Genomic DNA, 25,645 nt, shown 5'->3' with positions numbered 1-25,645 from the left:
AATACAGACCATATAATCCTAGATAGTAATATGTCATTTGAACCATGTCAAGTAATACTGGGGATTCCACATATATAGTGTTTTGTATTGTTGTTGATATGTGTTATTGTGCTATTTTTATGCTATGTTGATGAATTGAATAGGACCACAATGGAAACAAGTCCCCAGGACTTTTTTGTGTTATCCTTTTAACCTAAATGTCTGACAGACTGTACCTCGTGCTGTTTACATTTCTGACTAAAAGTATTTAATCAATCAAAAACCAGAGACAAATAACATGAACTGTAATATGTTCTCAGATGCAGTTATTCTACTGGCTCGTGAACAGTCAACAATCCCGGATCAGACTCAACTGCCAAGCCAATAACAGTTGATACAGTTTGTAATTTATAGCAGACACAGTTTCACAAAGATGAGATTTTGTCATTGTGTACCTTACTATATGATTACTAGATTATTAAATATAATTTAAAAGTGACGTTTCGCCTTTGTTTTACTTCCTCTTATCATCTTATACAGTATATTTCTATGTGAAAAATTCATAGTGAATTTTGTATATGTGACTTTAACACATCTTGTGTTATTTTTTTTGTTTCTGTTAAATTGAGGTTGTTTCTTGCCACCCTATAAGGTGGTTGGGGACGACAGAGGTGTGTATGCACATGTACTATGCGTGTAAGTGCGTTAAGATGTTTTCCAGATTAGGAAGCTGTAAATTGACATCTGCTGAACACTCAGCCTATGAGAGAGATGGAGAGAGAGAGAGAGAGAGAGAGAGAGAGAGAGATGCCGTATACAGTACTGTATGTTCTGTATGTATATGTAATTATAGAGGAAGGAAGTCAGAGAAAGCGAGAGAAATGTAGGAGATATTTTAACTTCAGATGTTATTGAAAAACGTTATGCTGAATTCGATAAAACAGCATTTTATACATTAAAATGTTTCCTTTCAGTTGACAGTTTTAGACTCTGATTCTGTTATTCATTACTGGCAGGAATGTAATAGTATTATTGAAGTTTTATGAATTAGAGCTTGTACAACACTTCTATACAGCATTTTAAGATGCTTGTCATTGCATCGTGTGTGTTTGTGTGTTTGTGTGTGTGTGTGTGTGTGTGTGTGTGTGTGTGTGTGTGTGTGTGTGTGTGTGTGTGTGTGCGTGTGCGTGTGCGTGTGCGTGTGCGTGCGTGCGTGCGTGCGTGCGTGCGTGCGTGCGTGCGTGCGTGTGTGTGTGTCAGATGCTTTTTCACATATGACATTGATAAGTGGTCTCCTGTTCTGCCTGTCTCTGTGTTTACATGTATTTACTTGAAACACAGTCTACATTCAATCATGGCTCATGTGTTTCTTTTTGTTTAGATTGTTGTTAGAGCACATTTGTCCCATAAATGGTTAAAGATCAGATATACAGTATTGAAGCTTGAGGAAAACCAGCCTCTTTCTCTGTCTCTCTCTCTCTGTCTTTCTTCTTCCCTCTTCATCTCCAATACTGCTCTCTCTCTCTCTCTCTCTCTCTCTCTCTCTCTCTCTCTCTCTCTCTCTCTCTCTCTCTCTCTCTCTCTCTCTCGCTTTCTCTTTCTGTGAAAGAGTTCTCTAAGGATTTATGTGCTGCGTTTTCAGAGTAAATGTACAGACTGACAACCCAAGCCTTACGTTGTGCTTTTCTCTCTCTCCATCTGGGTACCTGTCTTTCTCTCTCTTTTTCTGTCCTGGTCTCTCTATGTTACGGTCACATATAGATTATGTTGTTGTTCACCCACATATAATCAAATAAATACATACTGTACACCCATGGTCAGGGTTTGTAAAAAATGCATTTCCACTTTATGCAGGAAATGGAATAAATCACCTTGATTGGTATTTACAAAAGCTAGAGTCTGGGGGATTTCACTTGTGTTTGGGTGTGTGTTTGCATGTGTATGTGAGTGTCACTTCACATGAGTGTACGTGAGATAGAGACAGCTTGACAATAGCACTAAGAGCAGAGTGTTCCGGAGGACTCCAAGGGTTCCGCTGTAAAACTGCAGTCAGCGTTCCGCTATAGAAACTTTCTCAGACCACAAGAACAATGGACACTAACTCACAACATCTGTCCGTCTGTCTCTCCCTCTGTCCGTCTGTCAAAATTGTATTTATGAATCCCACAAGCAGTCCCAGGACTGGACGCAAAGGGGAATGCTAATTGTAAATAAACAATAGTGAGTTACTCATAAACATCTCAGGCTAAAACAGCCCCATTAAAATGTGTGTGACTCACTAAAAGCCATTCCATTAGCGCTATTTACTATTAGGGACAAATATTTGACATAAATATGAAATTCTTTGTGAATAGCCTCAGTAAGACCTGTTATAAAAATCCTGTTGCAATAAAATTTTCCTCACCTCAGTGTTATTTATACCAACAAGATACTGTATCAATGGTGGTTTCAGGAATATTGTTTCAAACATCCAAATTGAAAACAGAGCCCCATAGCCTGTTTTTTAACCTCTATCCATCCGGGGCTAGATTTGAAGAACATGAATGCTATATTTATTTTATTTTTCCAGAAATACTCTGCCACAGTCAATCCCTCAGTGCTGCATCAAATAACACACTGAACACCTAACCTTCACTATCGCTGACTGTACCAACATCAGGGTTTCAATAAGGAAATAGACTGAATGGTCATGAGATAAGCGCTGTAAGTAACCAGCTCTTCGTTTGCACATGAAATGTTTGGACCACACAGACAGATACAGACAGTAGACAGACATATTGGAGTAAATTTATCCTAATTTGCTCACTATAGGCATTTTCCATTATTTTTGGTATGTATTTGTCCCTTGTGTTTATATATTGAAATTATTTTATTGGAAATAACCCCTTGAGATGTACCATCTCGTTTTCAAGGGGGTCCACATGTTTCGTGGTTTGTCTTTTTGTTTTGTATGTGTTGCTGGGAGAGCAGTATAAGAAATGCGTCTACGTAATTTGACCATTATGTGTAGGCTGTTCCTGATCTGTTTGATGTTTAAAAAATAAAATGAAATTAATTAATACAACATTTTTTTTTGAAAAATGACATACAGACTGCACAATATGTAACTCTGCTGCACTCGTTTTACGAACTGTATACTGTAAGTCTTTGTGAGACAGACGTACCTAATTAAGTCCTTCTCCTCATTATCTTGCCTTCTTGTGAAGTTTAAGAGACGCTCATCAAAACCGAGGGCTCTCATAGCTCTGTAAATATACTTTCAATAATTTGAAGGGCCTCATCGTGATGAGGAAGTGCAGCAATGGAACTTTTTCACGGATGGGTAAACATGGGGGGGATGCGGCTGTAGCAATAAGCAATTATTCTGTTTTCATTTAGGTACTGTGTGTCAGTGTGATGTTAACTGTACAGGAGATATCCATGCTGGTACACACTGATATGAAATATGTAACACCTATGTAACACCTATAACACACCCACAATTAATGTTATTACTTTGGGTTGTATTTACTCATCTGTGGAAAATGTCCGTTGGTGGAGGAGAAGGAGAAAGACGAAGAGGAGGAGGAAGGTTGCTTTTAGTAATAATGTCAAGTTAAGTCTGCTGCTGTATTGTTTAGGAATGTGTCTCAATGAAGCCATTTTCTTGTTATGTGTATCAACAAGATACCTCAACAAAACATTAGTCTTAATGACTGATGAGTCGTAAAGATGTGAGCATGTTGTCCCAGGGCTATAAAGAGGTGACGAAGAGGACAAGGTGGTAAACGAGACATTAATGCAGCTCTCAGAGATCCATGTATGTCTATTTCAAGTTTCCAGTCTACTTTTGGTCGTTTTCTAACATTCACACATCAAATAATTTACATTGACCACACAAGTGGAGATGCTTTGGCTTTAAAAAAAAGAGAAAGAATCTAAAGGGCTCTTTGTCCGAAGCTTGAAATGTTCTCAGCCTAAAAATAACAACAACAAAAAATAACAATAACCCTATTATATTCTGCTGCCTGTGTGTCTCACTAAGCCATTCTTCACATGAAGGGTCTCTTTGGGGGATTCAATAAGGCATTAGTCAACAGTGAATGGTCTGTAAACAGGAGATGAAGGGGAGGCAGGAAGAGGCAGAAAAGGCGAGGTTGTCAATAGTCAAGGGGATGCCGAGGAGGAGGTATTGTTGTATCAGTGCTGGTTAATGGTTTACCATTAATTTAGTATTCCTTTGGTCTTGAAAAGCCTCTCTCTGTAAATCTTCCATGATCCGCAGGATAATGGGTACAGTAACTAGCGCAGCGTGTTCAAGTACCAATTATCACACGTTTGGAAGCAAAAACCAGAAGCCTCCTCAACCACAGATAATCTAAACATTACAGAGGAAACATTGTTGTGACCCTGGTCTTTCTGGATATCCCATCCAGCAGAGCTCCTGTCTGTATGGGAAACCTGCATTACGCTCCAGATGGCCAGTTAGTTAGCTACTGTTTTGACCCATATGATACACCCCTGACACACATACACACAAACAGACCGACGAATGACCCCTAACCCCAGACTGAGGGATTGAACCTGTGGGAGCATGCTGGTATTTCCTGTTTCCTCTGCTCTGCACCAATCGCATTGGCAGGAGGAGAGAAGATGATCCTAAGCATGTTATGGAAAACACCATCAAAGTTTATGTATAACACTACAGAGGCTTTAAGTAAAGATACATTTACACTGTTCGCAATGGGATGTACTGTAGGTGCACATTTTGATTGCATTTTAGTACAGTCACTGTACAGAACTAGAAAAAGTGCTCCTCAGAGCACAGGTCTCCGCCAGGTCAGGTAGGTTATTGTGGGCAAGCAATGTTCGGAAGTCAGTATCGACTTTAGACATAATGGGTACCGATTTGCGTGATATTTGAACAAAATGTGTAGGAGCAATATTGAAACAATTATTTTGCTAAAATGTGTCGCTATAATAGGCCAATGTGAAAAGGGTGGCATTTCTTCCCCAGGGGTCCGGGTCCCAACATTGGAGACTACATGGATACTATTATATGAAAAATGTGAACCTTTGTGCTACTCTTCCACTGTGTTAGATCTACATCATGTTTTGGCGTGCCTTCATTGTATTAGTGCTCCTACTAGAGGACAGGTGCGACAGGCCACAGGTTGAGGTTTTTTGGCCTTGCTTCCAAAGTGTATTTGCTTGTTTAGGCTTGCTCCCTAAATAAAACTTTACTGAGCTCCATCTAAGCAGATGTTTTCGATGCTATTTAAACGCACGACAGTCTGTCAAGTTGCAGGATCATGTGCACAACCCTGTGGCTTTCTATCCTTATAACTGCTGTTTGCACATTCTCAATCACTGGGATGAATTGACGTTTCACTTTCCCACTAACCACTAACCAAAGTCCACCAAAGATGTTAGTTGATGATGCTGATGAAATCCTGCACCAGATGTACAGTAGTCCTGTTAACAAGTTGTACCTGCTGTTTTGAATGCCGTTTCCGCAAGAATTCAACAAGCTATTCCAGCAGGACTGCAGGGCAATCCATTCAAAACGCTGGAATGTCTGCCTCTTTTGATGTGGAGTGGTGAGGCCTGGAATTAATCCCACACCATATGAACAACTATTATCTTTATTTAGGTGATTACTAAAATACTTTTCCGCCGGATTTCTTGGCTCATTCCTCATCTCATCATCTTCATAGGCCATGCCCATTTAAATCTACAAGATTGTTTTTGTTCAAATCAGTTTTTTCGCTACAAATTCTGAGCAATCAGCATCGAATATGGCACATAGAATATCTGGACTTGGCCGGAAATATCTAGTTGTTCAGATTTTCTTTTAATATTCCAATACGGAATTAAATTACATTTGACATCGCTCATAAATTAAAATTGTCTTAAGCTATTGTAATTGAACTTGAAGGTGAATGTGTTTGGATGCAATAGGTTCAAGCTTTGCTGCGGCAGTCCTGGGATAATTTGCAACTAGGGGTCGACACAAATCTATAAGGTCTATATCTCATAATTAGCCACACGTTGTACTGGTGGTACTATTATTGTTTCTATGCCAGTCATCTTGTGATAATTACAGATAAATTATTATTTGTTTTGTCTCCTGGCTAAAATAACTATGTGGTGGCAGTTTAGTTTCTATTTGGGCATTGTACATGTTGTGATTTGTGATCACTCACTGGCTCTGGTGTGTGGACTAAAATAGTTGGTCTGCACAGGAGTTAGGGCATTTCTACAAACTGTGCAAATATCACCGTCCTCCACAGCAGTGGTGTAAAGTACACGTACTGTATAAGTACAATTTTGAGGTATATTTTTTACTTTCTTCAGTATTACATTTTTTACTTCTACCCCACTACACATCTCAGAGGAAATATTGTACTTTTACTCCACTATAATCACATGAAAACTTTAGTTACTAGTTACTTTGTAGATTTGGATTATTATTACAAAACACACTAACCACTTCAGCCGTATATATATTTCAGAAATACATTTGAAAATAGCAGATCTACAAGCTCACAATGTGTTGCAATGCGACCCATTGTGAGCTTGTAGATCGGCTATTTTTAAAAGATTTTTTAGACATTTTGAACTTGTGAAATGGGACATTCTGCACAATGAGTACTTTTACTTTTGGTGCTCATATTTTGATGCCGAGACTTTTGTACTTTTACTCAAGTGCATTTTGAATACGGGACTTCTACTTCTAACAGATTATATCTACATTGCAGTATTGATACTTTTACAAGTAAAACATGAGTACTGCTCCACAAGGGAAGATAAATGTTATATTCCTTGTCTCGTATAATTCTTCCTCCTGGTCAAAGCTAACAACATTGAATACATTAATGTAGAATGGTTACCGTTTTTTCCACCTCCTTTATTTCTACTTAGGAATGTTGGGGTGGCATGCAATAACGTTGAACTTTTTGGTTCTGCTCGGAATGAACTTAGCTGGTTGGAAAAAAGCTGGTTTTAAGCCCTGCTTTTAATACTACAGTTTATTTACAAAAACAAACATGGCGGTTAAAGTTTGGTCAGGGGAAGGATTTCCTGTTTTTGCATGGCAAGGTTATGTTAAGACACAAAAAACAAAAACCACATCAGGCCCTGACTTTATGTGTAGGCATCAGTTTGTTAGAGGTTGGAGAAATAATGAAGGTTGTAATAAAACAGCTATGGTTCACATTGGGCTGGGTGGGTTCTCACCATCCAATCACCTACACATTCTTTTATTTTTGAGCCTATTTGAAGGCATCTTGTGGCAAATCACGAGATCATGTTTCACAGCTCTTATTGTTTCTTTAGGAAACAAGCGCTCAGGGCTTTTTGTGTTATCCTTTTAGCACCATTGTATAATCGTACCACTGTACTATTTGCAAAATGTTAATAAAGTATTCATCAATCAATCAATCAAAGGCAAATTGCTTTTCATTTGATCGGTTTCAAATTACCATGAAATCAGGCTGGAATAAAAAGAAAAGCAATTTGCTCAGTTCCCAACATTGTTCTTGTTCTCAGATAAGTTCATCGTCCACGTTAGATTTCTTTGGGATGATCTCGGCCAGAGCAACCCATCTAATTTGAATTTGGCACCCATGAATAAACATCCTCACAAGCCTGGTTAAGAAAAAGAGAATACCTACATTATGCAACGATAAACAGTAGGACAGTGACAGACAGTGGAATGATGTTTTTGGACATATTGCATGGTTTGCTTTCCACAAATGGTTTTCAGATGAGTTCCCGTGGTGAGAATCAAGAGGATCTGGCAATAAATATTATTTATTCCTCTGTTTTACACAATGCACGCAGACATACTACACTACGCACACACTCACACACACACATACTACAAGCATGCAAACACATGCACACACTACAGCTTTATCCTGTCCTTTCAGACACAAACGTGGACATCTCTACAGGGAGTGGTTGTCATGGTAATCTTTCATCTTCGACATGGTAGAGAGGAAAATTCATATTCACAACTCAATTTCCAGAAATAGACAATACTCATAAAAACATCTCCATCTGTTCTCCTGACATACTTTCTGTAGAAAACATGAGGAACACCTTCCTTGTTTTGAGATGGATCCTATTTTGCTAAAGGCCTAAAAGGCCCATTTATCTCCCCTCCTTGAAATGTGTTTAATATATGATATCAACTACAGTAGTTCTCACCAGTTTCACCAACATTTACGTGTAACTCTGTACAGTAACTATAGTTTAAACATCTCTATCTCCAGCCAGCCACTATAGTGTCCATACAGGAAGCCTGGTCAAATAAGACCAATAATGAATAAGTATACATTTTATCTTAAATTGTGTAATTTCTACTGAGAATGCGTGCGTGCGTGCGTGCGTGCGTGCGTGCGTGCGTGCGTGCGTGCGTGCGTGCGTGCGTGTCTGTCTGTCTGTCTCGCACCTAACTTGAGGTCTGTTGGTCTGTCTGTCTGTCTGTCTGTCTGTCTGTCTGTCTGTCTATATCAATGCCATGAATATGTCGCCATGATAGTACTGATGTCATACACTGGCCTCCAAGTGCTATGACAATGTGTACTGCACTAAGTATCCTGACAATTCTTGATTCTTGAACGGGTACTCTGACAACGGGTGCACTGGGTACCATGGGTATTGCATACACGGAGGGGCATATGTGTTCCCAAAGGGCATCGTTCCCAACGGGCATCGGCCCAGGGCAGGGGTCTTCAACAGGGGGTCCGGTTGAAGAACCCTAGAATCCCTTTTCTGAGGAGAACTTTAGCCAAAAATAACAGATTTGGCTAAAGCTCACAAGCTCACAAGCTCACAAAGCCTCGCGCTGCGAGGCGTTGTGAGCTTGTAGATCGGCTATTTTTTGGTTAAGAGGTATAGGTGTATAGAGGGAAAAAATATCAGACCAAGTAAAATAAAACAAGATATGACACAGTCATATCATACCAGGTTACTTATTTCTCTCACTAAACATGGCAACGTTTTTAGATTCCATATTCTGAGAGGACATTGAGCAACAGCGCCACTTACCATAGATTTACATACAGTGGCCGAACACTGTATTGTGGGTCGTCTTTAGAGCCCATATTCTGAGAGTACATTGAGCCCTCATTGGCTAAAGAAACAGCCAATGAGGAAAAAGTCACGCAAAAGTCACTACTAGCTGCAGTGTATCTATAGACCAGGTCTGCAACCTGGTAAAAAGTTTAATCTGAAACACAATTTTATACAATATAGAGGGGGTCCCTGCTTCATCTCTCTCTCAGCTGGGGGGCCTGAAAAACGTTGAAGACCCCTGACCTAGGGAATTATAATTGCCAGATTGTTCTACATCTATTTGACGTAAAGGACACATGATTCAACATTGTAATTTCATCACTACAGTATTATGCTCTCAACAACTGGTGCTTCAACATGAAGCCTGTTCTTTGGTTTTAGCTGTCACTGTGTTGTTGTGGAAACTTCGCCCTATATTATAACACCCATTTATCCTGCATTGACACTGACTAGATGTTGCTGACGTTTGATGGGAAATTGCCAAACAGCTGAGCCTTCAAATTCTTTTAGAACAGGGATCTGTATTCAATCATAACGCAGGTTCTGATGATCAAAGCTTTGTCTTCACTGTCAAAACATTATATTTAGCATGCTACATTGTTCACTGCCAAAAGCCCATAACTAATAAATCATCATTAGTGTCAGTGCAGTGCATTGTTTTCATTATCCTGTAATAACATTAGGACCGCAACAGTATCATCAGCAGAAAGACAGAAACTAATAAGAAGTAGACAAATGTGACAGGTACACATTTCTTCTTGGTGCAGGTGATGGCAGGAGACATCAAATTAGCACCAAATGTTCGCTGCACACAAGAAGGCTGAAATACTTCCTCTAGATTCCTTCCCCTTGGGCTATAGGAATAATCCTCTCTATCCCAATTAATTCAATGAATCTAATTAGATGCACTCTAGGAAATGTATTTGCGTATGTTGTTATTATTTTTCTTCACAATTGCTTCTAAATCATCAAACATAATCCGTTACTGTAAATCCATAAATCCATTGGTGGACCATAAACCACACTTGAATGACCTCTGCCTGTTTTCTGAATAAACACACTGGAATCCTACAGTGGCCTACACTAATGTTGTGAGAGGAGTATATCTGCCATTGCACACCAGCGGATCTGTTAATGTCATATTAGTCTCATCAGGGAGACGTTATCAGCAGCTCTGCGCTACAGGACAGCGATTGAGTAATCAGTGATTGATTAACTACCTATATGGTGATGGATTCATAGTCGCACCCAGAGGGATTTGATGTTTTTCACAGCTTTCTTGGACCATTACTTGTCACCACATGTAGCACATTTCAGGAGTATTAATTTTTTATTAATGACCCTACACTTTAAAATCCTTAATTTAAGTGTAACTGACCCTTACGGGTCACTCTCGCAGTTAAATTAACATGATTTTACTGTGTATGGGTCTCAGGCTTACATTTAACAACTTAGACTCTTTAGAAGAGTACAAACAAGTGTTAATAAACCTTGATCCAAGGGTAACCAACTATATTTACTTAACCACATGAACCCTATAGCGTGCCTATTCTGGGGCGAACATTTGGCAAACATAGCCGATCTAGAAGCTCGGCTCACATCAAGCTCACAAATTTAGTCAGTGATGGAAGCAGTACTCACATGTTTTACTTAAGTAAAAGTATCAATACCACCATGTTACTCTGGTACAAGCCATGGCTGAAGTGGTTAATGTATGTCTAACAAAGTAACTAGTAAGTAAACTTTTCAAATAAATGTAGTGAGTAAAAGTATAATATTTGCCTCTGAGATGTAGTGGAGTAAAAGTAAAAGTAAAGTACAAATACCTCAAAATTGTACTTACATTACATTACATTACATTACAGTCATTTAGCAGACGAGTACCGTACTTGAGTGCATGTACTTAGTTACTTTTCACCACTGGATTTAGTGGAGGAAAAATGAGAGGACCAGATTTATAGCCTAGCAGACCCCTGCGGTCAACAAAGTGTATAGCGTTTAAGTGGTTAAGTGAATCCCATTATGTCAAGAGTATAGCATGTTTTAATGAACCTGTGCCCCAGGGTTATTTACTTGGTTCGGGCCCCCAGATAACGTAAGTATGATAGTCTTAATGAGCCTGGGTCCTGGGGTGTGAGACTATATTCAATCAGTCCAGGTGTCAGAATGACGGGTTTGAGAATAATTAAGAACTTTGGTCTGTGGAAAGACATTACACATCCCTCTGTTGAGCAATCACTGGATTGGACAGCTTAATTTAGTTCGGATTTTCCATGCGATTCTTGTAGAGCTCTGGTTCTCCATCATTTTCACTTTCAACGCCTAAACTAAACAGGATATATACTGACCACACCCGGACATGGATGTGCGTATCGAGTTGAGTTGTTGCACCTTGTTGTGGTTTCCATTTTCTATTTATTTCCCCTTTGGAGCTTGTTCCCCTTGATTCATTACCAGTGAAGACCCACAGGCCATAAATATTCATAATTTCACAACCTTGTTGCAAGGGAGAGACCCAGCGACTAAATTGTTAGGAGTATTCAAGACCTCAGAGAGAGCAGTCTGGGATTTTTGTAATCATGAAATATCTTCTTTTTTATGTGACTTTGATAAAACACTGAACTACAAGGTGAGCCACAACCACTTAAGCCCTACAGTATATACTAAGTTGTACAACAAATAGTGAAAATAGCTGGTCTGCAATTGCAAGCTCACAACGTGTTGCATCATGATGCGTTGTGTAGCCTACTTGTAGATTGTCTATTTTCAATGAACATTTTGGAATGTTTTTGACGATTAGCCTGAGATAGGGACACCAGGGTTAATGTGGTTAACACAGTTTTCTAAAATAAAATTGTTGAATTGTGATATTATCAAACATAATATCAAACATACCAGTCTATACTGTATATCTCCCCAAAAGTAAATGCCTGTATTTCATTCATGTCTGACCAGAAGCAGGGATAAAACATATCCCCACTGGCGATAAAACTTAATGACCAGAGGGGGGATATCAAAAGCACAGACATGGATAGCCCCCCCCACCCCCCACCCCAATCCCCCATGCAAACCGAAACCTGGAGCCATCAGTCGGACTGCAAGATCCAGATGGATCCACACATTTCCCCAATATACTGTATATTATTCACAACATAACAGCATGCAGTCATTTCCCTCTGTCAGGTTCATCTACAGTAGATTCTAGCCGGCTTTCTCAGAAGTATAAGAGCCTGGCTCTTTGACCCACTTGTTCCATCCAAGCTAATCGAAACCATGTACACATGTACACCACACCACAGGAAACACACCTTTTCTTTCACTGACTGACTGGCCACATTGACAGACGAATTACAAAATGTATACCAGCAGTTTTCATTATTTCAGTCAGGAATCCTCTTATAGCATAAAGGTTAAGCCATTTATTTCAATATACTATATTAATACACTTACAGTATATTAGATATGAAAGGTTGTCTTTTTCCCAACACAGTGTTGCCAACAAAAGCAAAATAAAGGTTTGGCAGCATTTGAACTGAAATAGCTACGCAGGAACATGCAGCGCCGTTTATCATTGAACAAAATGTGGAACTTTGAAAGCCTCTGCTATTTCTGCATTGGGAAAAAGAGAAAGGATTTTTTCCCGCTCTCTAGCTGATCCAACAGATGTGTTTCAAGACAAATTACCCCTATAATTTAGTGTGTGATATTAATGTCACTGTCTTCCCACGTCACGATCTGCTGTGTGTACTGGCATAAGAAAACCTTCCAGATGCACGCATCCAGATGCACTTCCAGCTCAGAACCCTGCCCAGAGTGGAGAGACAGGAAGCCTTGCATATTGCCACTTGGTGTCAACCATCATGTTGATGTTCTGCAAATGCTCAGAACTTGGCCGCAGCAGTAGCTCAGGAGGTAGAGTAGCCGTCTGGGAATCGGAAACATGACCCTCAAATTTATAGTCAGTGGAAATAAATAAATTCTTGATTTGAGGTTAGTTACTTAGTAGATTGAGGAGATGATGCTGACTACATGGCCAATGGAATTGTGTGAATGAGAACGCACTGTCATCTGCATATTGTAGGTCACAGAGAGGATAGAGATGCTTAGGCGCTTTGGTGGTTGCCTGGTTGCCACAGTATGTAAAATAGCTCTTTGACTGGAACTGAAAAATTGACCACTTAAACCCTATACTTAGTTGACATATTCCCATGGGCCCTATACCTAGTTGATCGTATTCCCATGGGCCCTATATAGTTGATCGTATTCCCATTGGCCCTATAGATGGCGTATTCCCTAGGGCTACACAACATGTCTTAGCCGATCAACAAGCTCAGAACGTGTTTCGCCGAGTACACTCCAGAAGAGGGATGCTATTGTTCAAGTGGTTATAACCTTGTAGCCACATTTTAGAGAGGAAAGTTACAACTTATAGAAAGGTGGGGACAGCATATAGGTTTGCATTCCACATGCAGGTACATTCAGCAATCTGGATGTAATTCCCAGTTTATAATAAAAAGCATGATAAAAAAGCAGCACTCAACCTGATTCACTCAATTCAAGCTTTCAAGTTTGTGAAAGACTTTGAGTCTTTGTGAAAGACATACAGTATCAGGTTAAGATCTTGGTTCTGTTATTCACATTTTCTCAACCTGTAAAGCAGTGAAGATCATATGTATATGCTGTGCCTTATCAACAGTAGCACTTTAGGTAAGCAAAGAATTTGCCTCTGACTCAATGGAGAGAGACAAACATCTACACCAAAATAGTTGCATAATAGATGAATACAGAGATTACAGTTATTGTCCAAAAACACGCATGCGCGTGCACGCGCGCGCGCGCACACACACACACACACGCACACACACACACACACACACGCACACACACACATGCACACACACGCGCACACATTTAGAGTTTTTCAGGTGAAATGTTTATTTTAGATAGCTACAGTAGCTGTTAGCACATAGCGCCATCTGTCATATTGGTGTATATACACTGTATGAGGGTTTGACCCAGGCTGGCCAGCCTAATTAGATGTTTGTGTAAATGTCTGTCGCAGGCTGGCGGGGCCAATCACACTAATAGCAGCTAGTTAACAAATCACGATCTCTATTTGCCTTTGGCTGTGTTCATACACAGTGAGAGGTTGTGCCTCACGCGTCTTCTAAAGGACAACGTACATTTCATCACAGCGTAGGCCTATGTTGTAGGTGGGTTAGCGGCACACGTTGACACACACGCATTACGAAACATCACTTTGAGAGTGGAAATAGGTGTCATTTTAAAGGAGTTGACAAATGAAACATAATATTTGTTTCGAAGAGGTGGTGACACTTCAAGCCTACAGAATACCGAACCCCCCCCCCCCCCCCCGGTCTTTAGGATGTAGTTAAGGGATTGGATGAAGGTTTTTCCCTAACAAAAAAGCTCCAAAACCCTTTCCCTATGCAAGAGATAACGAATAAACTGATCTCCTCTGGTGAGTGGTTGGAACAAGTTGCAAGTCATCCTGCAGGGGAAAACTTCTGAATGTGAATCACATGTAAGAGAGTACATGATAGTATGAAAATAGCCTGTAGCACTGATTGTGATTTATGAAGGTGCAAATTCCCACCATTAAACAGTAACGACAGAATACCCTTTTGGAAGAAGACATCCCTCAGATCTTGTTTTGTCATGTGAGGTGAATTCCTTTTTAATGACAAATGTCTATGGCTGATAACAACTGATGAAGGTTCTTGGGAACTGTCAATGTGAACAAAACCCAAGAGCATACTTGAACAAAAATTATTGGCATGGAACATGGCATTATTGTTGCATTTTCTGGTCTGGGTTTTTAGTGTTAAGGTCCTTACACACCAGGGCGATTATTTTCATGCGAATAATACGTTTTTTTTAAAAACCTTATAAAGTCAATGCAAGCTTCCACACCAGTTTCGCGGAGCGAAAAAAGCGTCTTTTAATTATTCGGAACGAGTATATTCGCATTTTGCGTATATTCGCATATTCGCCGGTGTGTAACCGCCTTCAGACTTAGAAATATAGTGAGATCTAATAATTTCTAAACATACTGTTAGCCTCCTAAAATCAAACAACATGACTAAAAAATAAAAGTAATTAAATGTTTTAAAATGGTCTAAATCTAACCGTTGATATAGTTTTTTGATAGTTTTGATATAAACGTCTAGATCAAGGCTAAATCTAAACTATACTGTAGTATTGATCAATGGCTATTCAAATTATTTATGTCCAATATTTGGAGATCAGTTATGCAACTTACAGTTGTTTTTTAATCAATATTTATGGAATAATGGATTAAATTCAATCGTCTAGATTCGGTCTACATTATAGACCGAATCTAGCCCAGTTTATTTATGTCTATAAAAAAAAGCTGACTTCAAATATCCGACTATGGCTCACTGTGTAAGCTCTGGCCTGAAGTAATACAACATAACTAGCACATCTGCAGTGGTTGGAGGTGTTCTCTCTACTCTGCATTGACACATTTAGACCCTGGTAAGGACAAGGACACCTAGTGGTTGACTGGTTGACAATGTCAATAAAGTTATAGTTAATTGAGCCGACAGTACAGTGGATTGGACACTAGATGCACCACCATCGCTTTTGTAGTTTGGACACCATCCAAACTACAAAAGCGATGGACATCATTGCAATTACCTCTCTCCGTCGGCAGAGGGAGACAACGGACAGAAACGTATTTGTAAACAAAATGTATTTGCCACCTTTACACTAAAAACGTTATTTGAATGTTGTACAACTTCCCTAGTCTGGGAGAAGCCATGTGGAATAAAACATATCCCCCCATGCTGACAGACATTAAAAAGATCAGATGCAGATCATAAACAGTTAAAAGTCGGATTTGCTTGTCTTGTGTAAATACATCGTCGGGTGCTTAAGATGGAAACCAAGTCAAGGTCAGCCATGTGGGCATTCGTCCTGAAGAGCAATCATTCCTGGGGCCTCTCACAAAGACAGAAGAGGAAGTAGCAAGGAAATGCATGGAAGAGAGAGAGAGAGAGCATAGCATAAATGGAAAAGCATTTATTTTGCTCTGCAGCTGGAATTCACATAAGAGAGCAACAGACTTTTGCTCTGTGACCATCCATACGTTATAATATAGCTTCCTAGACTGTTTGACAAACAGACTGGCTGGCTGACTGGCTGGCTCATAGCCAAACCAACAAACCAAATGACTGACTGACTGACTGACTGACCCAGTGGACTAACCCAGTGGTTCTCAAACTTTTTCATGTCAAGGACCCCCAAATTAATGTATGTATTTGGCAACGGACCCTAATATGAAAATATTTCCCCCATACAAGATTTGTGGTGTTAAAATGTTGTAAAAATATTCCAAATGTATTACATTTTGTCAAGATATATATATATAAAAAAGATTGTAGATTGGTTCTTTTCAAATAGCCTATGTATATAGGGTTAAAGTGGTTAAAAGTGATTTTGATGATATATTAAGAAATTTAGCTGGGAACTGCCTGGAACCCCCTCAAGGACCCACACCCCACTTTGAGAACCACTGACCTAACCAACCAACCAACCGATTGAATAACTGACTCACTACCAAACCAATCAATTGAATGACTATATGTAATTTATTTCAATTTACAGTATAGAAAGATGGGAAACTATCCTCAACTCTTGGTTTACAGTCGCCATATTATGAACTTCAGCCAGGTTTTCCCAGAAGTAAACAACTCTAGGCACTGAAACAGACCCTAAAACGTATAGTAAAATCATTCCGAGCATGTCATTCTTCTGTTCTATTATGTGTCTTTGATATTTAATCGAAAGCAGTTGAGTTAGTCTCAACCAAAAGAATTCTTGTTCCATGCTTGCTTAGGCGTCCTTGTTGTGATGGCAGGGTGGTCCAGTCCTGTTTCTACAGAAAGGACATTAAACACAATCATGCAACATGAAACAGCACACTGGTAGAGATTTTACTCCCATCATGTTATTCTAGGGCTGATATTCGATTTTGTTTTTTGAAGTCGAAGCTTCTGGGCCTAAAAAACATCCGAATTCGAAGCTTCGACGACGGGGCCCGGGGGCGTATTACAATACGTTTTATTACCGTAAAAAACGTATTGCAATACGTTTTATTACAGTATAAAACGTATTGCAATACGTTTTATACAATAATAAAACGTATGACGTTGCACTTGAGGTGCAAGGTAAGGCACGCAGGCCGAAAGCTGGCGCTCAAAATAAAATAAAAAAAGGAAAATAAAAAAATATTTTTTTTTTATTATAAAAACGTCAGAATAGTCGACTTTTTTTTCATGTTCGAATCCCGTGCCATCGAACAAAGCTTTGAATATTTGAACTATTTAGGTCAGCCCTATGTTATTCATACTGATTTATTTCTAGTTCCCCATCCATGTTGAATCAGTGTTGCCTCTAGAGCAGGGGTCTTCAACATTTTATAGGCCAAGGACCCCTTAACGGAGAGATAGATGAAGCAGGGACCCCCACTACATATATTCAATGTGTTCATATTAAACTTTTTCCATTGATTTCATATTTAGCTTCATAAACTTGTTTGACAGCACAATCATCAGTGTTTTTTTGTTACTGTGCATTTTCAGACATTTAACTACTTAAACCCTCAATAGTTGCTCTGCTCTTTATTCCCTCTACTCTCTTTGCCGAAAATAGCAGATCTACAAGCTCATGACACGTCGCAGTGGCCATTTTCGGTGAATGTTCCGATTGTTCCCCCAGAATAGGGATGCTATGCTAGGGTTCAAGTGGTTAATGTAAAAAAGATTTGGCGGCCCCCCTGTAGTAACTCTGAGGACCCCCTGTTGAAGACCCATGCCCTTGACTAGAAATGTTACCTTGATAAGGACCTCAAGAGTTGTCATGGACGTGACTTACTGTTTAACCACATAAACCCCATATAGTTGACCGGAATCCTCTCAGGGCTCTATACTAGACCCCCACCTTTTTCTCCTGTACACCAAATCTCTCGATCTACAGTACAAGCTCACGTGTAGCTTTGTCACACATTGTGAGCTTGTAGATCTGCTATTAATGCAGAATATTCGCAGCAGCATATAGGTACGCTATAGGATTCATGGCTAGGAGGATTCATGTGGTTAATTCTTGCACACGGTTCTATAGAGTGTGTACGCGTTCGTGCATGTGTGTGTGTTTAAGCTTGCAGCTTACAGTACACGTCCTGCATGCTTGGCAGTCAGTTATGCCAGGACTCCGTACAACATGTTCACCACTCATTCATAAAACCTACAGACACACTTAACCCCTTTCAATGTCACTTTTAAAAAGCTTAGAAAAATAGCAGAGCTACAAGTTGAGCTTGTAGATCTCTACTTTTGTGTGACACTCTTGTACAATGAAGGAAGACATTCATTTACGAATTTTTTTTTTAGATACAAGGTTTCTGCCAGACAGCAACATTATGCAAGAGCTGACATTCATAACAGACTAACAAAAATACTAAGACATCTAGATTTGGGTACACACTACACAGTGATTTATGTGGTTCGGATTCATTCGGATCAGATTTGACTAGAGAGGGGTTGAAGGTTGGGGGTAATTTCTTAGCATTATTTTTCACACCCTGTTCCATTGTACCACGGTTATTATAGCTTAGAATGGTTCAGTAGTTTTTTATTTCTATTTAATTTTGACTCCATGTTTTCAAGTTCAGTTTTTAACAGTTTTGAAAAAAAAACGTATGTTGCTATATAATATCAGTGGTTCTCAAACCTTTTTCATGTCAAGAACCACCCAAAATGATATGTATTTGGCCACAGACCCCCATCTCAAAATAGTTTGTTCCAGGGACCCCCAGAAGCAAAGATTTGAGTTAAAAAAAATGTCTATAATGTCAATTTTGCATACATTTTCACGATTCGTTTTTTCAAAAATAGCAGATAAGAGCTTGTATATCTGCTTTTTTGGAATAGCCCAAAGAAATCTAAAATGACAGATGCGTTCCCGGATTGAATGAGTTAAATAAACCTTTTAACTTGAACATTCCTGCCTGCTCGTCTGTTTTGGGTCCTGCCCGTTACCCACTCTGACAGTTCTCAACCTTTTCTGGATCAGGGCCCATTTGAAAATCTTGAAAGCCTTTGCGGCCCACCCATCTGACCACTTAACACGGATGCATGCATTTTTCATTTGATTGATCAATCAATGAATTGTGTTCCGGCTTGGATTCAAGGGACCAACGTAGTTTAAGCTCCTATATACTGACTTTTACTTATATTTCTTCTCTACACCTGAACAATGAAACCCATACAGTCTGTGATGACATGTGCCATATTACTGTACATCCTGGACTACAGCGTAAAGACCTGGTACTCAAACACACCTGACCGGGGTGCCTGGTGGCTCCGCCAGTTTGCTCTTTTGTGAGCATGACCTCTCTCTGACCTTGGGTTTCCCGTCTCTCTACATTATCAATAGAGTAGGCTTTAAAAATCCCCCAAATAAATGAAAAAATATAATTTTAATCATAATAATGTAATCACTGGAGGAGTGGGTGATAGTGATAAACATGTTAGGTTAATAGTTTTTCAGAGACTAACCAGCTAATCCTGGTTAACTGTAGGGGTGAGAGGTGAAAAGACATTAACCTTCTCTCACACCTAATGCACTCACGCACAGGCACACACACACACACACACGCACACGCACACGCACACGCACACACACACACACACACACACACACACACACACACACACCCACACAAGTTACCGAAGCTGTTGCATTATGCTCTGCGGTTGGTCTTCCTTCTTGGCAGACTATAGTGTAATGTGTCATCCAGAGCCATAGATAGTCAGAGTTTGTCTAAATTGTATTATGGAGTCAACGGCCAAGATGTGCATGATGCAGTAACTTCATACAGACACAGACGGTGGCCCAGGCCGTGTCCTCTGCAGGCCAGCATTCAAAACAACTGTAACAGTTTTCACCATTGCCAAACCTCAAGCTCTACCACAGCCTTATTATTACAACATCAGAAGAGAAGAAACAACTACTGGATGCCATGCTACAATATTCTCCTTCTTAGCCCTCAGGTCTATGGAACATTGGCATACGAAATATCCAAATATCTTATTTTCTTCCCTTTTAGCATATTGAATCAAAACAACCGGATGGTTTTCTGCACTCTGTCTTCAGGCCCTTCATCCACACAAAAAACTAACTCTGTAGACGATGACATTTTTATAGCCCCAAATGGAGTTAGGCCACCCCACCAGTTAAGTGTGTGTGTGTGTGTGTGTGTGTGTGTGTGTGTGTGTGTGTGTGTGTGTGTGTGTGTGTGTGTGTGTGTGTGTGTGTGTGTGTGTGTGTGTGTGTGTGTGTGTGTGTGTGTGTGTGTGTGTGCCAGCAATATACACTGGTTGCCCCCTGCCTTGCCTTCTGTGTTGAAGGGCTGGGATTCTTTTGATTTCAAATGAATCCAAAATGGAAGAGGATTCTATTCAGCAGGCATAAGCCATTTATTTTCAAATATTTGTCATAGTTTCAATATGACGTCCTTCTCATGTCATGCTTGAGTTGTGAGGTGCCTCCGGTTCTCAATTGTCAAGAGTAAATTGAAGTAATTGACCCCAGCCCTGCTATGTCTGTTCATAATGTTATAGGTTTGTGCAGTCAGTTACAATAGTTGATAAAAAAAAAAAAAAAAAAGCTATGGGAACTGTTTTAGGGACACACATGTCAATACTTTAAAGCTATAGAGAAGGCCACCGTGCCTTGTGGAGGAATGTAGATTGGTAAAAGGCAGAATAAAATAAACATGTATTTAGCTGTGGACCCCCATCTGAAAATATTTTGTGCCAGGGACCCTCATACAAGATGTTTTCACATCACTCTTTTAGAACAGCTATTTTCAAATAGCCGATGCATAGGCTATAGGGTTAAAATGGTCAAACAGATTTTGATGCTATACTGTATTAACAAATTGGCTGGGGGGCCCCTGGAACCCCCTGGGAGTACCTGGAGCCTGGGATTTGTTTTTTTGAAAGATTTTAGGAAATTGCACGCTGTGTTCATGATTTGAGGCATTTTGTTGAACACGAAGCAATCCTGCAAACTTTGGAAGCCAAAGTCGTTTAATGACTATAGAGATACTGTGTACCGAATACCGATTTGCGTGATGTTTGGACAATATCTGTAGGAATACTGTCAAGAAATGTGTTTTGCAAAAATCGGCCTCCTGGTGGCCTATAACCGTGTGAACATTTTGGGGCAGAGGTTCTGCTCTGGCATTCAGGGAGTCTGTGTGCACAGTTTCGCTGCCATCATGACAAAGGTGCCAGAAATGAGCTGTTCACAGACCACACACGCACGCAGGCACGCGCAACACACACACAGACAGACGGACGGACAGGGTGCCTTTCGGCCTGGCGGAGACAATAATGAACTAAACATACTGTAGTGTGAAGTACAGTATGAAGCTTGGAACACCCACTTCCATCCCCTCAATATTTAGCTCATGTATGATTGCATTTAGAGTTATTAATGTAGGAACACTGTCTAAACAAAGCCATTCGTATGCTATGTTTGTATGACCGTTAGGTCTTCCCTGTCTAATCCATAACTTCTTATAATTATAAACAAATGGAATGCTGTCTAGGGCAGTGATGTGTTTTTTGTTATTGGTATTAAATATTTCTATGAAAGTTTCAATGGCCCTATCAGTGTGTCTTTCATGTGGTTGTGCTGTGTCTAAAGGATTATGTGTCCTGCGCGGTGAAGCTTGTTTATACAAGGAATTGTTGCAGCCAAGCAATCTGATTGGTCAAAGACGTGTTCCAGCCTACTGCTAATTCCCATGAAGCGTAACGTGCCAACTTGTGGTCTCTTGTGGAGCCAATTAGTGATCTTTGTTGTTTTCTTCTATTTTTCACTGTTCTTCTTTATCTCCGCCAGGTCAAATGCAGGGCGAAGAATCTTGCGTTCGCCCCTGTCTGTCTGTCTGTCTGTGTGTGTCTGTCCACTAGCCTGGAATCCAGACTTATTCGGTCCGTTCAGTGGAAAATAATGTAATAAATCTGTCCACAGCTAATCTCATGAATTTCTCTAGACCAATCAGCGTCATATTCTGCTTCATATCGTGTGTATGCTGACAGCAGGCCAAAAAACGTAATCCCAGAATAATTTTCAAGAATATCAGATATGCCCATATTTTGGCATAATCTGCTAAAGAATATCACGTGTATCTGCACTAATAATGTCCTTGAGGTTCTTTATTCTGATTCGATGTGATTCGATGTGATAGTTCAGTGCTACTGATTGTACTTGGAGGCATCTTGTACCAACTGCATCACCATTTCACTCATAATCACAGAGCAGAGCTGACACCCATGTATCACTGCTTGCTACAATCTGTCAGGCTGCAGTTGTGATGCTGCTCCGACACTTTAACTGCCAGCTCAACATCATTAAAGAGGATTGTGGGAACTCTTACTTACCGTTGGTCTGGCTGATCCCACCACGTCTGTCCCGACCGGCACCTGCTTAGAACACCGGGCTGGAGTCAGTTACGGACAAGGAGTATGGGGAGGCCTGTTGCTACAAGGTAAGTCCACAGAACCACAAAAAGCAGCACTTAATGAGGCTTTAGAATATCCTGCTTGCGTAGGTCTTGTCCAGTCAAGAATATATACAATAAATGCAATTTAAAAAGAAATTGAACTCCAACTGGTCCAAATGTAAGTCCAGAACAGAACAAAACAGAACAATCCAGGAACAAGGTGGGCAGGTTCCAAAATAGCGCTTTGAACAAACAACCTCTCTGTAGTTCCAGTCCTGTGGCTTTTTAATCCAGTTCAGTCCTCTCTAATCGGGTCTAGTCATGTCCAATACTGCCTAATGATCCGCTTCTAAAGAGGCTCTATGGGTTTCTATGGTATCAGGATCCAAACCCAGTTCTGTTCATCTGCTGTAAACGGTACCGTGTCCCCTCGATTGGTTGGTTTAGAGACAGCAACAGCAATTGACCCATAGTCCCAGATCACAGATATGTCTCCACTGTTTCTCACACACACACACTGTTGTGCCACTGCACACAGAGGTGCATGTGCACATGCACACCTGCACACAAAAATGCACACAGTGATTGATATTCAACTAAACTATTAGTGCAGGAGTCTTATCAGGCTGTGATTCCAACCAAGAGAAAGATGCTTGGACGGAATTAAACATCAAGTCAGCTTGCCTTGCACTCAAACACTCAAATACAATGAATTCACTCATGAACACTCCCCTCACACACACGTGTGCACACGCACACAAACACACACACACGCACACACGCACACACACACACACACACGCACACACACACACACACACACGCACACACACGCACGCACACGCACGCACGCACAGACACACAGACAGAGCTTAAACAACCATGCACTTAAACACTTAACACACACACAAACTCACACTTAGAGACACACTGCTATAAAGATGCACACGTATATGTAGATGTCACTTTACTCAAGGGACCAGAGCCACGTTTCTATAAGCACCAATCTGATAGGAGATCTACCGTGGTGCAGGTTGTCTCATTACAATGGACTGTACAATGGACACATCCCAGTGAACAAGAGGTTCCAATGCAGTTCCGACTCCATAAGGAAAGAGCACTCTCAGTGTTCCTCACACCATAGAATATTCCCAATCAGTCCGTAAGTAGGATTAAATGCAGACATAAAGAGAGATATGGCTGAGGAATGAGTGGCTTAGACACTTCCTCTCACATTCCCTCTCTTTCTCTCTCTCTCTATCTCTCTGTGTCGAAGTGTTGACGGTGTTACGACAGGTTGCTGTAAGTCCTGGGAACACACACACACACACACACGTGCATGCACACACAGGCACACGCTGCACTCACTCCAACCTGCACCTGTATGCTGCTGGGTATTTCCAGTGCAATGTAACAAAATAAACAGGTTTCTCTGTGATTATAGCGGCCTGCATCAATCAAAGATGTGAATTTCACCTCTCTTATACTTGGAAAAAAAGAGAGTGACAGACAGACAGACAGACAGACAGACAGACAGACAGACAGACAGACAGACAGACAGACAGACAGACAGACAGACAGACAAATAGAGAGATAGATAGATAAACAGAGAGAGCAGAAAGAGAAAAATAGCAAAGCTGCTTCTCCACTGAAGGAAGCTCCTCTAAGTGTCCCGGTGAGGACACTCCTGCAAAGTTACACACAGACGCTCTGTTCCAAAACGCACAGATCCATAACTAGAAGCAGGATCACAGAATCACCAGGGGCCAGTCAGTCCCACGTCCTGTCAGCAGAAAACTAACTCCTGATGATGGGTCCATACGCTGTAAGCAGAAACAGAAGCTTCAGCCGCAGAGGACAGAGTGTCCACTAAAGAGACCCCTCTGCATGTGGCTCAGGGCTGGTCTCCTCCAGGGGGCTGAAGCAGGGGATTCTGTTGCATGTTTTTTTATTCCATAAACTTAAAGTTAAACATTTCCTAGCCCCAGCGGTCCAACTGTGTGATCTCTGTGCTGCAGACAGCACGAGCGGCAATTAGGCATCCTTTGGGTTGTGCAGAATTCTCAAAAATGAAAACAATATAATAAGAATAGTTTCCGATGTGGTTTTCCACTGTGGCACCAGCACTATGCAGCTTTGTGTTCTCCTCTAATAACAGGAGAATATATGTTGTCCCTCTTCAGTCTCCATGGCAAATAAGGCTTCTGTTGTCCTTTTACTAATAGCAGTATTAGAGAAAATTAAGAAATGTCACTTTTGAAGCATCTCTCATCGGAAGGAGTGAATCTTGAAATACTTCAAATTGCTCAATGTGTGTAGTGCATAGTTGTAGAAATAATAAAAGGAATTTTCTACAGTAGTTACACTAGTAATATTTTGCCATATATCCTTCCAGCTACAGTATGTCCTTTGGTTGAGAAGCAGAAATACTATGAGTAGTGGTAGTGTTGCGCAGTAGCAGGAGTGGTGATAGAAAGAAGCTCTGCTGTCTTGTGATGCTGTTGCCTCGACGCTCAGAGCCTGACTGCTGAGTGAGAGAAAGATGGACAGATAGAGGAGGAGAGGGAGGGAGGGGAGAAGGATTGAATGGCCTCATCACTCTCCCTCCTCTTTACTCAGTCCCTCCTTCCTTTCCTTTCCTCTCTTCCTGCCATTCTCAATCTCTGTCTTCTCTCTGTAAATACAACTACACAGACTCACACACAAGCACAAGCACGCACACATGCATGCACGCATGCACACACATAAACATTTTGTGAATGGCCACACACATGCACGGCCGCACAAGCACGCACGCAGGCACACACACAAATAAACAGCATGTGAATGGCCATGCGCACGCACGCACACGCACGCACACGCACGCACACGCACATGCACATGCACACGTACACACACGCACACGCACACACACACACACATACACACACACACAAATGCCCTTGATTACGTCCCAGCTGATTGGGTGCTGATCACTGCCCCTGCCTGGCAGAATCCCAGAACTCCATTAATCTGGCCGGTCAGATCTTGTGTCACTCGGTT

Source organism: Gymnoscopelus braueri (genome assembly GCF_963280865.1).
Source record: "Gymnoscopelus braueri genome assembly, chromosome: 6".
Lineage (NCBI taxonomy): Eukaryota > Metazoa > Chordata > Actinopteri > Myctophiformes > Myctophidae > Gymnoscopelus > Gymnoscopelus braueri.
This window is presented reverse-complemented; position numbering follows the sequence as displayed.